Below are 15,472 nucleotides of genomic sequence, written 5' to 3' on the forward strand. Positions count from 1 at the left end.
CCCAGATACTGACCACTGACCCCAGACCCCATCCCATTTCGCCCAGTAAAACAGATCCCAAATTCCTGAATGCCCAAACTGACACATTCATTAATTTGTAAAGCAGATCCCAAATTCCTGAGTGCTCAAGCTGACACGCTCATTAATTAAGTCACCACTCAGTGTAATCTATATAAGCCCAGTCCCTCTCCTTTGTCCAGTGGCTCATTTTCCACCAGGAAAATGAGTCCATCAGAGGCATGACCCCATTCCTGAATAAAGGCTTTTGGCTGATCCGTGAAGTCTGCGTCTGGCCGGGTCCTTCTGTGCAATCACCATTCATCTCTCCTACATTATCCACCTTCGTCCACTGCCCTTTCCCTGTAAAGAGGGCACACAAGCTTCTAAAGACCCCTGGGGCATTAGGTACTCACTGCCTGGGAAGCCCCAGCATGGGGAAACTCGTCCATCTGTTCTCCTACTGAAATTGAACCACTGGACAAAGGAGGGGACTGGGCTATAGGTTACACGGAGTGGTGACTTACTTAACGAGCATGTCAGCTTGAGCACTCAGGAATTCAGAGGGCTGAAGGGAGGTTCCCTTCTCCCAAACACCCTCAAACCTTCTCTGTACAAGACCAGATAGTCTATATATTTTGTAGAGGACAGAATCTCTGTCACAACGAATCAACTCTTCCTTCCATACGAAATGATGGAGCACAGCAGTGTTCTAATAAAACTACTGACAGGAACAGGGAGTGGGGCAGATGTGACCCTCAGGCCACAGTTTTTCAATCTCTACACTGTTCCACCATTAGGGTGGTTTTGGGGTTCTGGCTAAGGAAAGCCATTCTGGGCCACAACCTTAGCCAACAGGCTCTATCTGGCTTAAACACTGGGTTGCCCTGACCCCCTTTATTTTGGGCTCTGGCTTCAGCATTTTGGTCAAGAAGGAAGTTCAGTTCCCTTTCTTCCATTCCTGCCTCAGGAAAAAAAAAAAATCCAAGTGAAGGCCAGGGACTGCTGAGCCTGGGTGACTGAGGCTCATTGTGCCTCTCAGTGTTCCTCTTTTCCAATCTTAAAATAACCCCCAGTGTTTCCTGCAGGCTCCCTCCCTCCCCAACAGCTCTTTCCATGTGGCCTTTGGCTTAAAGCCCCCTCCCTGGCAGGCTTCTAGCCTAGAGGTCAGCCCTGTCTTTAAAACATGTGGGACTATGTTGCTGTAGGCCATCCTGCTTCAGGACGCCCCCAGCGAGGCCTCCACAATCAGTCATCCTGTGCAGCTTGAGCAAGAGGAGCCAAAACTGAAGTCCTAACTCCAGGGCTTGGCAGGAAACCATTCAATTGTTAGGCTTTTGTCCCCTGTGGAGAAATCCCCCAGGCTGTCATTCAGCGCTGCTCAGCAGTTTTCAATTTTCGAAATATCCTCCAACTATTTTCAGCAGTTTTCCTCCCAGGACACCAGCCCCACCCACCAGCTGGTCCACTTTATAATTAAAGCAATTAGAATCTCATTCTCGGTCTTTAACCACTTGATCAAGTTCAGAGAGTCCACTTAGGGTCAGAATCAGAATTTGTCCAGCACTGCCAAGCTTCACCCCAACCGCCCCCTATGCCCCCCCGCCCACCCCCAGCCCATTATTCTAAGGGCCCTGTGCATGCTGGGCAAGTCTTGACCACTAATAGACACCTCCACCCTGGAGCCATTTCATGACCCTTGGAATCACTTCCAGACTTTGGACCAGTTTTAAGGTCAATCTTTTATCCCATCCTGAGCAGCTGCTTAGGAGTCTTAAAATCAGAAGCACTACAGAGACAATTTTGCTTAGGGGCTGAGGAATGAACCCATTGATCCCCCAGTGCCCCTGGGTTCAATCCCCAGTACTGAAAAAATAAAAACGTGTTTGTGGGCTGGGAATGTAGCTCAATGGTGGAGTGCTTGCCCAGCTTATGTGAGATGCTGGGTTCCATCCCAAGTACTACAAACAAATTTAAAGAATACCTTTTGCCAGGTACGATGGTGCACACCTATAATCCCAGCAACTATAGAGGCTGAGGCAGGAAGATCGAAAGTTCAAGGTCAGCCTCAGCAATTCAGTGAGACCCTGTTTCAAAATAAAAAATAAAAAGGGCTGGGCATGTAGCTCAGTGGTAGAGCGCTGGCCAGCATCTGGGAGGCTCTGGGTGGAATTCCCAGCACCACCAAAACTACCACCACCACAACCAGAACACATCTTGATCTCAAAGATGCTAGACTGCAGAGACCTGTGCATCTTAGAATTGGTGACATTAGTGACTTGGCTGCGGGAGGACAGGCTGTATTGGCTCTGCAAATACACTGAGTGGTTGCTGGAGAACTTCACCCTCCCTGGGCATGACACCTAATGTCATGAGAGCCTGTAAAACATCCTTCAACCACCTCTGAAAGGTGCTTTCTTCCTCTTGAGGTGGCAGATTTGCTGACGGAGGGATGGAGTGGGCTGCTGAGCATCCCTGGGCTTGGAGACCTGTAAGGGCCTCTGCAGCCCAAGTCCCATGGTCCTTGCACTGGATGCAAGGAGAGGCACAGGGGGACCTTTCCCCTCCTGCCTTCTCACCACGTTCTGCCCCTGGGCCAGATGCACTCTGGCTGACCTGCTTTGGCTAAGCTGACTGCACTCCAAGGTTGGCCCTACCCTGAGGACCTGGAGGTCTCAACTCAAAGCAGGATCAGGTGTGGGCTCAAAGGCCCTGGGTGACTCTTCCACTGGGGCCCCTGTTGGGCTGCCACGGAGCGCCTTCTACCCTAGAATGTGGTGGAGCGCACAGTTCTCCTCTCCTTCCTTCCGCATGCCTCCGGGACCCCTGGCAATGTCCCTATCTGCCTTTCCTCTCTCCACAGCTCAGTCCCCAGCCCCATCGGGCACAGAGGTGATGCTCCATGATCAGCAGGCCCCACTAGGAGTGCTTGTTATCAGCACTGTGCTGCGGAGGAGCTGGTGCCTGTCCTGGGGGCCTCAGGACGTGCTGGCCCAGTTGAACGGGGATGGGGCCTTCCTGTTTGGCCATTCACGTTGGCCTCGGGCCTGGGCATTTGCCTGATGGCTGTGACTGACTAATTCTCAAAACTAAATTGCACTCCCAGCACCTCTCCAGTCACGTGGGGTGAGGCACGTCCCTTCCTGTTACCACACAGCTTCCCCCAAAGCAGGTCCTCCTTTGAGGGGTGTGGTGTGTGTGGCGTGTGTTTATGTGTTGTGATTATTTGTGTGTTGTGCGTAAGTATGGTGTGTATGGCATGTGTGTGGTGTGCGTATGTGTGTTGTGGCATGTGCAAAGTGTGTGGGTGGGGAATGTGTGTACATGTACATGTGGTTTGGTGTGTGTGTGGCATGTGTGTTGTGGCTTGTATATGTGTAGTGTCATGTATGTGGTGTGTGTGGCTTCTGTATGTGTGGTGTGTACAGTGTGTGTGTATGTGGTGTGATGTGTGTGTGGTGTGTATATGAGGTATGGTGTCAGTGGTGTATGTGAAGTATGGTGGGTGTGTGGTGTGGCATGTACGTGCCATGTGTTTATGTGTGGTATAGTATGTATATGGTGTGTGCTGCAGTATGTGTATTCTGTGTGTCTTTGTGGAGTGGTGTGTGTGGCATGTGAAGTGTGGGCTGTGTGTGAGGTGTGTACATGTGGTGTGGTGTATGTTGTGCTATGTGTGTGTGGCGTGTGTGATGCATATTTGGTAGATGTGATGTGTCTGTGGTGTGGTGTGTATGTTGGATGGGGTGTGGTGTGGTGGGTATGTTGGGTTATGGTGGGGTATGTGGTGTGGGGTGTGTGTATGTTGGAGTGTGTGTGTTGATGTGGTGGGGTGTGTGTATGTGGTATGGGGTATGTGTGTATGGTGTGGTATGTGGGGTGTGTGCATGTTGGGGTGTGTTGAAATGAGGTGTGTTTGTGTGGTGGTGTGTGTGTGGGTGTGTGGTGTGTATGTGTGGTGTGTGTGTGTGGTGTGTAGTGTGAGTGTGTGGTGTGTGCATGTTGGGGTGTGAGTCTCCAGGACCAGAACACTGCAGCATTCAGGGAGGTGTCACATTTCCACCAGGAGTGAACAGCCCTGTCCCTGTGAGCTGGGATGTGAGGAATTCCCAGGGCTCCCAGGGCATCTGGGAAGCCCGCTCTTCTCTGCCTTGAAAGAGGTGCCTAACCCGCCAGCAAGCCTGCAAAACACTCCACAGCCTCTCCTCCAGCCACGTGTGAGACTCATAGAAGAAGAGTGGGGAGATTTGGGGGACCAATCGGCAGACCCTGAGATCAAGGATGACATTTCATGGAAAGGCACAGAATATGTCTGTGACTAGCACTCTGTGGGGTGAGGACCTGAGTCTGGACAGAGGGCAGGACAGGCATCCTGGTTTGGCCTGCCAAGAAGAGCCTGTGGTCACACAGCTATTTTGGACTCACGGTTAGCAGCGTTCACAGATTTAGAAGGCAAACAGCTGTCACTCAGGAGGTGTCTATAAAATAGGGTGTTAGCAGACCCTGGAGATATTTTGGAGAAAACAGAAAAGAACAGAGACAAGACTTTGAAAACAAAGCCATCCATGTGGCAGAGGCAGCTACCTGCCCACTAAGGACTGAGGTTCCCCTTGCTAGGTGCACAGCTGTTGCTGGGAAGTGGCTGCCCAGCTCCGTGCAATCAGCTGACCCCCAACCCCCAAGGCTGAATTCTGGCCAAGAGGAAGTGGGCAGAGTGCTAGATGCACTTCCAGATCTGGCCCACACATTCTCCTTTCCACTCCACACCCCTCTCTCCCCTTTTCTGCAAGCGGCTTTTGCTGTCTAGGCAATGGAAGCCCTAAATTGAAGACAGAGGAGCCTCCACGATCCCAGGTCCCCAGCCACACCAGAACTGAACAAAACAGAACCTTCTCCTTAGTTCTCTTCTCTAGAGGATTAGACTTATCAGAATGAGAATTGAAGTCGGCTGTGTTAGATCACTGAGATGTGGGAGTGTACCTGTTATAGCCCATTGGATAGCAGTTAGCAGATAATGACAACATTTTTATTGCTGAAGATGATTGGTAGGCAAACAAGATATGGGCACATCACCGGATATTAGTGCACAAGCAAGGTGTCACGGGTAATAGTGAAGTAACAGAAGACTAAGGTCTGCTCCTTCCCTCACACCCAAGATGTTTGACTTAGAGTGATTGATAATGACTAAATTAGTTAATTAAACATTGACAGAAATTTCCCAGAAACTAAGGTGTGAATGGACAGCTGCATTAGTTGATAATTAATGATGGTGATACTTGGTGACACTTTGTTGACACGCCCTCTTCTGAGCGCTCAGCCGTTGTCCCTGAGGTGGCTCTGCTTTTATATACTCCTTCCCACCCACAGCAAGTGTCCCACTGACAAAGCCCCTCTGGCCCTGTTTCTAGTGGAGAGGACTTATCCGTACCCTGATGAACCATCACTCTTTGGGTGACCTGCTTCCTGTTGACCCCACAGAACCTGAGGAAGGGGAATCCCTCCCCTAGAATCCAGTTTTCCTCTTGTAACAAGGACTTAGACTCTTCACTGTGGCCTGCAGATGTCCCATGGGTGGCTGAGGCAGGATTCAGGACTTGGCATCTCTGCCTCCAGGTTGCGTCCATCTCCTTTGCTCCAAGTCACCTTGGATTCTGGGAATAACAGGCCTGATCATAAAGGTCTTGTGATGAGTGGAAGCTACCCCCTAGGCAATGGCAACTTTCCCATTGGTGACAATACTCCTCCTGACCAATCCTGAGAGAATGGTGGACAGCCCACACCTGGTCAGGATCACCTGCTTCGGCAGCTGTGAGAAGCCCCCAGCTATGCAAACCCCCAACCCTGGCCCTCATTCCCTTTTCTATAAAAGCTAAATGTCACTGTCAGCCACTCAAAGACAGGGTTCGGGAGGTGGGTGCCCTTGTCTCCTGGTGGAGCTACATTTATGGAAGTTCCTTTCCTGCTTTTCACTGTCAGCTCTTCTGTTTCTGGGGGCGAGTGGCTGGACCTGATTTGTTGGATCCCCAGGGTCAGCCCTCTGGCCCAGGACCCTGGTGACACCTGGTTCTGAGGGCAGGCCATGACATTGCAGTAGCAACAGATGAGGGTGAGTACGCCTTTGGATGGGGCCTGGGGTGGACCAAATATTGTGAATCCCAGATGAGGTCCTCCCATTATTATGGGAAGGATGATCTGGAAGAGTCTGGATGGGCTACTGTGAGGTTGTGGAGCTCTCATCCAGATGGCAGGCCCAGCACTGCTCTCCTGACTCCTCTCTTCCATGAGTTTTTCCTGGTGGTATGTGAAGTTAAGCAAAGTTGCTTTCCGACTCCTAGATGCCAGTGACGGTGCCCATGCCAGAACTGTTGAAGTGGTCAGTCCTAGGTTCAGAGGGAGCCCAGCCCTCTCCCCAGGCACATGCCCCAAGCGGGTGCCTCAGAGCCCTGGGATGTGCTCAACCCCGTGTGCACCCGTAGTGACCAACTTTCCCAGACACTGATCGGGAAGTGTGGTTTGGGCAAGTTCTAGAGAACTTAGGAGACACTTGGAGAGAAAGTTAGAAATTAGAACTGTCTTAAAAAATCCAGGTACAAGGACTGGCTTACATAAAGTTGTCTTTGGGAAGCTGGTAGAAGGTGGAGTGGGTTGGAATTGGGCTCTGCCATCTTCTCGTGTGTGGTATCCAGCAAGGCCTTGTATGTGGTTATGGGGTAAAACCCCTGTCAGTGCCTTGGAAGGCTTGTTCCTGGAGGTCAACTGGAGTCCAAGTTCAGGCAGAAAACAAAAGAAAGCGTACCTACATGGTTGCTCCACTGTGGGACCCTGGAGCAGATGGGACAAACGGAATAGAACCTTCTAAAATGGCTTCAGTAACTGCCTGTCCTGTTTACAATAACATCCTTACTCCAGTGTCATTTAAAAAAAGTGTGGGATCATTACTAGCTCGGCTGCTTCTGGCCACTTGCAGTATTCCCATGCCCAGAGTCACCTGGGCCTCTGTGGAAAGCCTACTGTGAGAGCTAGGGGCAAAATATGTGTATTTGTGTGCAGCCTATCCCAGGTCCAAACAGCATGACTTTCACTGTCAGATTGAGGGATGCAGTGTACCCGTGACTCCCCCATCATTTATGGTGCCGTGGTATCAGTATTATCCCCATTAGTAGGGCAGTCCCTCCAGCCAGCAGCACAACTGATCTAGGAGAGACAGAAAGACTGGGGCAGAAAACCAGAGCTGAGACCGTAAGGGCCTCTTTGAGTCTCCCATAGATGGACCTGGGTGGACTTAATAGCAACAGGAGTGGTTGAAAGGAAAACAGAGAAACAACTGAATGACACCTGGTGCAGGTATGGAAGCAATTGCCAAAGGACAGGAGGTTTCAGCCATTACCTCTCCATAAGGAAAGGGAGAGATAAAGGTAGAACAGATCCCTCCTCCAAAAGGAGACAATGACAAGCTTCTTGCATTAGGAGCTGTAATGAAAGCAGAGTTGTCAGCGCTCCCTGAGGCGTCTTTGGGTCCTTTGAATGTGGGAAGACTAGGGGTGAGGTCAAGGTTCAGGGGTCTGAGCCATGTCTCTAGACCAGGAGCCATATATAGAATTGGCAATACATGGAGTGACGGCATTGGTGGACACAGGAAGTGAGTGTACGTTGACATGTGGCAATCCTGGCCAATCTCAGGCAGGTGAACTGCTGTTGATAGACGTGGAGGAAAAACAGTGAGAGTTCTAGTTGAGATGTTCACACTACAGCTTGGACGCTGCCTCCCACCCCCCACCTGGTGTTCATAGCTCCCATTTCTGAGTACATTACAGCTGTGGAGTATATTACATTATGGAGTCACTGTCTACAAACTACAGTAAGGGAGTCCATTTGTGTTTCCAGGAGCATGTGCCGGTTAGTTATAAGGCCAATAGTAAGGGGCATGATAAACACCCCCTGGCTGTTTTGCCTGAGTCCAGGTGGACAGTTGCCACCAAACAATATCAGCTCCCTGGTGGCCACCAAGAGATAATGGAGGCCACACATGAATTGGCTAAAGTAAACATAATTCACCCAACACACAGTCTTCTTAACTTTCCTATGTGGCCTGTTAGTAAACTGGATGGAATTGGGCATGTGACAATAGATTACAGGGAATTAAATGAGGTGATCCCTCCACTCTATGCAGCTATTCCCAAACAGCCACCATGCTAGAAGACCTTGGCAGTCTGCTGGGAACACATCCCTGGGCTGGACCTTGCTAGTGCCCTCTTTAGCCCAGAGGCAGCCCCTGAGAGTCAAGACCCATTTGCCTTCATGTGGGAAGGTGACAATGGGCATTGATGGTGTTACCTCAAGGATATCCCCACAGCCCCACCGTGTGTCACAGTGTGATAGTGCAACATGTGGAAATACCCTCCCACCTCTGCTGGGAAAAATGTTTCATGATATTGATGACCTACTTCTCACTTTGGAATCTTTTTCAGCATTCACTGAGGCTGTGCCCACACCTTTAACTCATTTGCCGCAGAGAGGATGGGCCGTGAACCCCGAAGTGCTGGGCTCTGGCTGACCAGAGAAATCCTTGGGTGTTGTCTGATCGGGTAAGACAAAGGCCATGAGAATGTTCAGGTGTCCCCACTTCCCAACATAGTAATGCAACTACAAGAGTTTGTGGGACTCCTGGGTTACTGTGGGCATTTCCTCCCTCATCTGGCTATTAGGACCCCTGTATAATCCACGTAGGACACAGTGGGGGCTGAACTGACCACCATACTGAGATATTTAATCAGGCCAAATAAACAGGCACAAGCCCTTGGAACACCAGCACATTGAAGTCTGCTGAGTATACCCTCCATGTCACTCCAGATGGCTTTGGATAAGGGTTATGGCAGTGGATGAAGGGACATAAGACCCTCCCATTGGATTTTGGTGAGTTATAAAAGGAGACAGAGGAATGTTATAGCTTGTTGGAAAAACAACTGTGTGCCACTTATGCTGCTCTTCCAGCCACGGAGCCACCACCAGGGACATTCCAGTCAAGGTCATGACCACCCATCCAGCAGTGGATGGCTATAGCAATGCCTAAGGCCCCACCATCAGGGGTGGCTCAGATGGTGACCATTGTGAAATGGGGTGAGTACCTTGGACAGTGAGGAATGGACAACACCTCGCCTCTCGGCTCACAACTTCAACAGTTACTGGGACAGGTCACATATGTTACTGGGACAGGTCATGTACGTAGCAGAAAAGGATGAAATACCAGAGACACAGCTTTTCCTTCTCTGTGCACCAGAAGGCCAACCTCCAACACCAGAGTCAGCCTGGCACACTGACAGATTGTCAAAAGGAAAACCCCCAGTGTGGAGAGCCATACCACCCAGTGACTGAGGCTTTGTGGATCATTAAAGGACAAGGACACAGCAGCCCACGGGTATGGGTGGTTATTGCTCATGAAGGTGGGCATTAAGAATCTGCACTAATTGCTGAGCCATATTCAGGAGACTTACAATATGGCTGCCTCAGTGGTAACAAGAGCAGATGATTCATGGCAGGACTTCTTGGGGGAAAATAGTACTGGAAGACATCTGGCATTGTGTCCAAACCAAAGTTGTCACAGTGTATCATGTGACTGCTCGCGGCCATCTCCATTTTCTAGGCAATGACAAGGCGGACCAACTGGCCAAGAGAAGATGGCAGGAGGAAGTGCTAGCAGGGGAAATTGCCATTTGACTACATTCTAGATTAAAGCATGCAGGCCAAAAGACTATGGGGGCATCTGACTCAGTGGGGGCTGCCCATAGTTTTCTTTCTTGTGTGTGTGGTGGTGCTGGGGATGGAGCCCAGGGCCTGCACCCATCCTTGGCAAGTGCTTTATCACCAAGCTATGTCCCCAGATCTGCCCATTTCTGATGTTGCTGCATCTCAGAACTGTTCTCAGTGCTACCATGATGACTGGATGCCACGGCAGAGCTTGTTAAGGGAGGTGAGGTTTGTCTTCAGTGCTGGAAGATAGATGGCACTGAAGAATGGGTCCTCTCCCATTCTCAGAAGGGGCCAAATGTGCTTACTTGTGTGGACACCATTACAGGCTTATGGAAGGCCTCCCCCAGCAAGAGAGCAAATCAAAGCCCACTATTCAGGGGCTAATCCAACTGTCACATGTGGTCACTGAGAGTGACCAAGGAACCCATTTCACAACAGTGGGCCTAAGACCAGGACGTATCCTGGATTTTCCACTGGCCGTACAACCCAACAGGAGCTGGATTAATTGAAAGAATGAATGGTTTGCTGGTCCAGCCTAAGGTCTCAGAGGTACCATGCAGGGCAGGCTGCTCCTCTGCCTGAGGCACTGAGGACACTGAATGAAAACCCAGACATCAGCAGCCTGCAGTCCTTTCTACACTGACATGCCCATGGCTGCCAGCATTAAGGTGACAGATAAAGAACACTTCCACTGAGCATTTTCTTAAACCAGCGTAGGGCATGGGGAACAAGCTACTGTTGCCACCTCCTCAAGACTTCACATCAGATACCAGAAGCATTGTCTGGCCATGGAGCAAGCCCCTGGTGGTTTGCCTTATTGACTTTTTGGGGATGGGGGAATGTCCAAATTTATAAGTAAAGCCTACTGTGTTGGGAACGTGGCTCCTAAAGTACAGGTGATGACACCCAAGGGTGAGGAACACCTTGTATTTGTTTATGGCAATGATTTTATTTTTTGGTACTGGGGATTGAATCTAGAGATGCTTTACCACTGAGCTCCATCCCCAGTCCCTTTTATTGTTGTTGTTTTTTTTTTTTTTTGGAGACAGGGTGTCCCTAAGTTGCTGAGGCTGGCTTTGAACTTGTGATTCTCCTGCCTCAGCCTCCTGAGACTCTGGGATTATAGGTGTTTGCCACCGCACGAGGCTAGTTTATGACGGTCATATATTCCAGAAGGGGCTTATTCTTTTTGTCTCCCTGAAGATTGGTCTGGTACACTTGCCCAGGCATGCCTACTGTGCAGGCTACTTTACTAACACAAGATGGTACAGTGGCCTCATGGAGCTGATTTGCTGTTCTTGGTGCCTATTAAACATCTGTCATGTTCTCCATAGGTTGGCAACAAGTAACCTATTTCTGGACTGGGCAACGGAGGTTGCACGTCATGCCAACCAGACTGACTGCTGGATCTGCTCAGAACTCCCTGTGACTGCAGCCCAAGGACTTCCCTGGGTCGCCCAACCTGCAAATGAGACCGAATGGACTTGGTTGACACAGAATTGGAGTGAAAACACTCACCCGCCAAAATGGCCATCGTATAATTACACGACACAAAAGGTTTTTGCTTTAATTATAGAGACATTGAATGCTTCTCGAGTCCCTGGGTACACTTACGTATGGAATGGGCTTTCATGGGAGGTAGCAGTTCATGTCACAGTTAAAACGATGGCTTCCCTTTGTGTCACCCAGTCTGGTCATGCCAACAGGACAGTGGGCTTCATGCCTGACCCTCTGTGTAAGAACACAGTCAACTCAACAGATATCCTGTCCTCAACACCCAATGTCACTTATGGGGCCTTCCCCCTGCCGTGGGGTGCACTGTGGATATGTGGGTCCAATGGATGGCCTTACTTACCTTACCACTGGACAGGACGATGTACATGGGGCTGGCCTTACATCCCGGCCCGAGTTAGGCCTCTTTTACCCCAGATGCCTAGTAACTGGGAGAGCGTGAAGGCTCGCCACACCAGACAGCGACGGGCCTCCTCGTGGTTCTACACACTCGCTGTTTTCTCCCCGCAAGCTGCGGTGATCGACGTGGAAAATCAGGTCTCCGCCTTAGCCTCCCACACGGCTCAAGCTCTCAACCAGACCAATCACGCCATTACCTTGTTAACCGAGGAAACCACTCAGATAAGAAAGGTGGTGTTACAAAATAGGATGGCGCTAGATATGCTCATGGCTGCCCAAGGCGGGGTATGTGCCATCTTGGGGACAGAATGCTGTGTGTACATACCTGATAATGAGAACAATATCACTTTGGCTTTAACCCAAGTGTCTAAACAGATGAATGCGATTGAGGACCTCTCTGTGGATCCCTTCTCTAGTTGGCTGACGTCCATTCCTTCCGCATGGCGCCGGGCCTTCTACGTCGTCTTACTGAGCCTGGCATGCTTGCTGATAGGCTCTTGTTTTTTGTTCTGCTGCTGTGGGATGTGTATGAGATGTGCCTCTGGAGCCCTGACCCGAGGGCTTTGTGGAAGACAGGAGGCATGAGATGGAGGGGGACATTCAGGGGCCTCTAAAGCACTGAAGGGGTGGACAGTTGGGGGTGAACACTAGTCAGAGCCTAGGAAAGCTTGTTCAGCGCAGTGAGATGAGAGGGACTCCCAAGAAGGTGACAGTGAAGGATCTAGAAGCAGGCCACGTCCCTTGTTTCCAATTTTTAGGTGGATATGAAAGCAGAGTTGCCTTGGATGTAAAGTATAAGAATGTACTTAAAACATCTGAAGCAACCCACCTGTGCCGTGAGCACAAGACCTATCCCTATGTTCTCCGGCTGGTAGGTGTGGTGTGGCCCTCCATTGTACCCCAGCCTGCTCCCCCACAAAGAGCAAGTAAGAAAATGTCGAAACCCTGTCTCTTGAGTCCTACAAGTTGTTTCTTTGGGATTGGTTCGCTGGGGCTTTTGCTGCCCTGGGGTTGAACGATAGTAAAGCCGGGCTGAGCACATACTTACTTCTCATTAAAAGGAAAGGTAGCATTGCTGCTGCTGGTGTCGGGTTGGGGGGAATCGCATGCCGCAGCCCTGACACACTGGGGTCTGGCACAGACATCTTTTCCAGAGGTCGAATGGGGGAACTGGAATTCAAGCATAGGGCTTAAGGCACAGGGAGATGAGTCATAGGGGTTGGGTTCCGCTGGCCTGGCTACCACCTCCCCTCCAGGGCCTCATCCCTGAGCCTCCTGATCTCTCTCTCTCCCTCCCTCCCTCCCTCTCTCGGTCCTGTGGGAAGCCTAGCTTGGTGAAGATGATGGAGGCCTTAACTGAAGTCAGCTCTTCTGGGCCTTCAGTGGCCCCACCCTTGGATCTAAGGTCTCTGCCCACAGGACTGGCCTTTCCTTGGATGTCCCCACCCACTACCTGCCCTAGGGGAATCCCCACTTGCTCATTGTTGCTCACCCCAGATTCCATTCTCTAAACTCATGAGCTTGGATCAGAGCCTTTGGCAGCCTACCCTCTGAGCATCAGGCAGGGGCCCAGCACACTGACCCTCTGTTTTTCACAGAGGTGCAAACTCTTCTCATCTTGCCTACCCTGTCTTTCCTTGACCTGTAGGGTGTGGTAGATCTCATCCTTCAAGAACATTTACCTGAGTACACCTCAGGTCCGAGGGGCAGTGCCAGGGTTTTCCTACAGTACAGCGAGGGTGTGCTTTAAGTGGAATGTGCAGACTGGGGTCACAGTAATTCTTCACTTACTGAGATGGTCACAGGCCTTTTGGAGCCAGTTTGCAAAACAGGATGTTTATGGCTTCTGCTTTGGTCTTATTCATGACCTTCTCGGTCAGCAGTGAGCCCTGAGCGGGGTGGTTTGCAAGATCCAAAGGCTAAGGCCGGAGGAGCCTCCCCTCTACCCAGAACCAGTGACTGTGCAGAGGGCAGCTTCACAGGGATTTTTGGTTCCTAAGAGGGCACGTCCGCAAGGGAAGCTAGATATCCCAACTGGGAGAAAAAAAAATATCAAGGGAAACAGGTTGTAAGTTCATATGGATCTTTATAAAATTGTACATTTTGATATTTCCCCCATTATTGAAATACTTTATGGTCAATAAAAATTAAAAATGTCAAAAAGTAAACTGAAAAGAAAAAAAATAACATGTAGAACTCCCATTCGATGATCTCTGGGCAAATTTCCTCTTCTCATTTTTGTTTATAAGAGTTACGAGTTTTAAAAATTATAGTTAGTTGGGGGGCTGGGGTTATGGCTCATGGGGGCGCTGGGGTTGTGGCTCAGTGGTAGAGGACTCGCCTAGCATATTCAAGGCCCTTGGTTTAATCCTCAGCACCACATAAAAATAAATAAATATTGTGTCCAATTACAACTAAAAAATAATTTAAAAAGAATTATGGTTGGGATCACATTGTGTATGTATCTTGCTTTATTCATGAAAAAATGTCTATGGTACATTTTTTTTTTTAGCAGGGGCAGGTACTGGGGATTGAACTCAGGGCATTTGGTCACTGAGCCACATCCCCAACCCTATTTTGTATTTTATTTGTGTTTAGCACCTCACTTTTGCTGAGGCTGGCTTTGAACTTGGGATCCTCCTGCCTCAGCCTCCCAAGCGGCTGGAATTATAGGCATGCACCACCACACTCAGCTGGTACATGTTTTTTAAAAGCCATCTTTTGCTGGCTGCCTAGTCTTTCTTTTCATTATTCCTTTTGGTACTAGGGACTGAACCCCAGGGTATTCTACCACTGAGTTACATCCCCAGCCCTTTTTATTTTTTATTTTGAGACAGGGTCTTGCTAAATTGCTTAAGGCCTTGCTAGTTTGCCCAGGCACTTGGGGTCCTCATACCTCAGCCTCCTGAGTGGCTGGGATTAGAGGCATGTGTCACCATCCCTGGCTTCTGCCTATCTTTGATTAGATGTGCCCTATCTTTTTTTGACCAGTTTCCTATTGGGATGCAGAAGGCCTGTGCTGTTTCCCAGCTTACTCACTGTTTTAGTCTTTGGGATTTGTTTCTTTGGCAGACTCCTATTGTAGCAGTATCTGCCGTGGGGCACTACTTTCTTCACTCTTTTTCCCAACAGAGATAACCTAGACATCTGCACTTGAGCCTGGGTCTTTAAAGGACTTCACCCCCCCCCCCCCCCCCCCCNACCTTTCCTTTTAATGAGAAGTAAGTATGTGCTCAGCCCGGCTTTACTATCGTTCAACCCCAGGGCAGCAAAAGCCCCAGCGAACCAATCCCAAGTGTTTCGAGCCATCCATGGGCTGTGTGTGTGAGCTATGCGCATTTGAGCATATGAGGAGACTGGATTGACGTCACTGCCTGATTGGGCTGTGTGATGCATGTGTGCCGTCTCTCTTGCTTTGCCTGTGATCCCACACAGCACCTGAGATAGGTGTGACACAGCACCTGAGATAGGTGTGACTTTCCAAGATGTCAGCCAAACTGCTGACCACAAGACATCACCAAGTAAGACTCCACCCTCCAAAATCCAATTCCTTGCCTTATTTGGTTGGGATATTCTGTGAATAGCTTCACCCCAATAAATAGGGGGTTTTCAGGTGTGCTTGTTCTCTTGCCTCCCTTGCTCTCTTTGCCTTCCAGTGTGGGAACTTGATTTGTGAGGCTGCAGGGCCGTCCTAAACCCAGAAAAAGTTATTTTCTGTGTTTGTGTGGTTTTTCTGTTGCCAGCCCAATCCACCTGGAGTGATGCTGATTCCCTCGAATATTGTGACACCCAGGCTCTTGGCCTCTTTCCCACCACC

Source organism: Marmota marmota, unplaced genomic scaffold (genome assembly GCF_001458135.2).
Source record: "Marmota marmota marmota unplaced genomic scaffold, marMar, whole genome shotgun sequence".
NCBI lineage: Eukaryota > Metazoa > Chordata > Mammalia > Rodentia > Sciuridae > Marmota > Marmota marmota.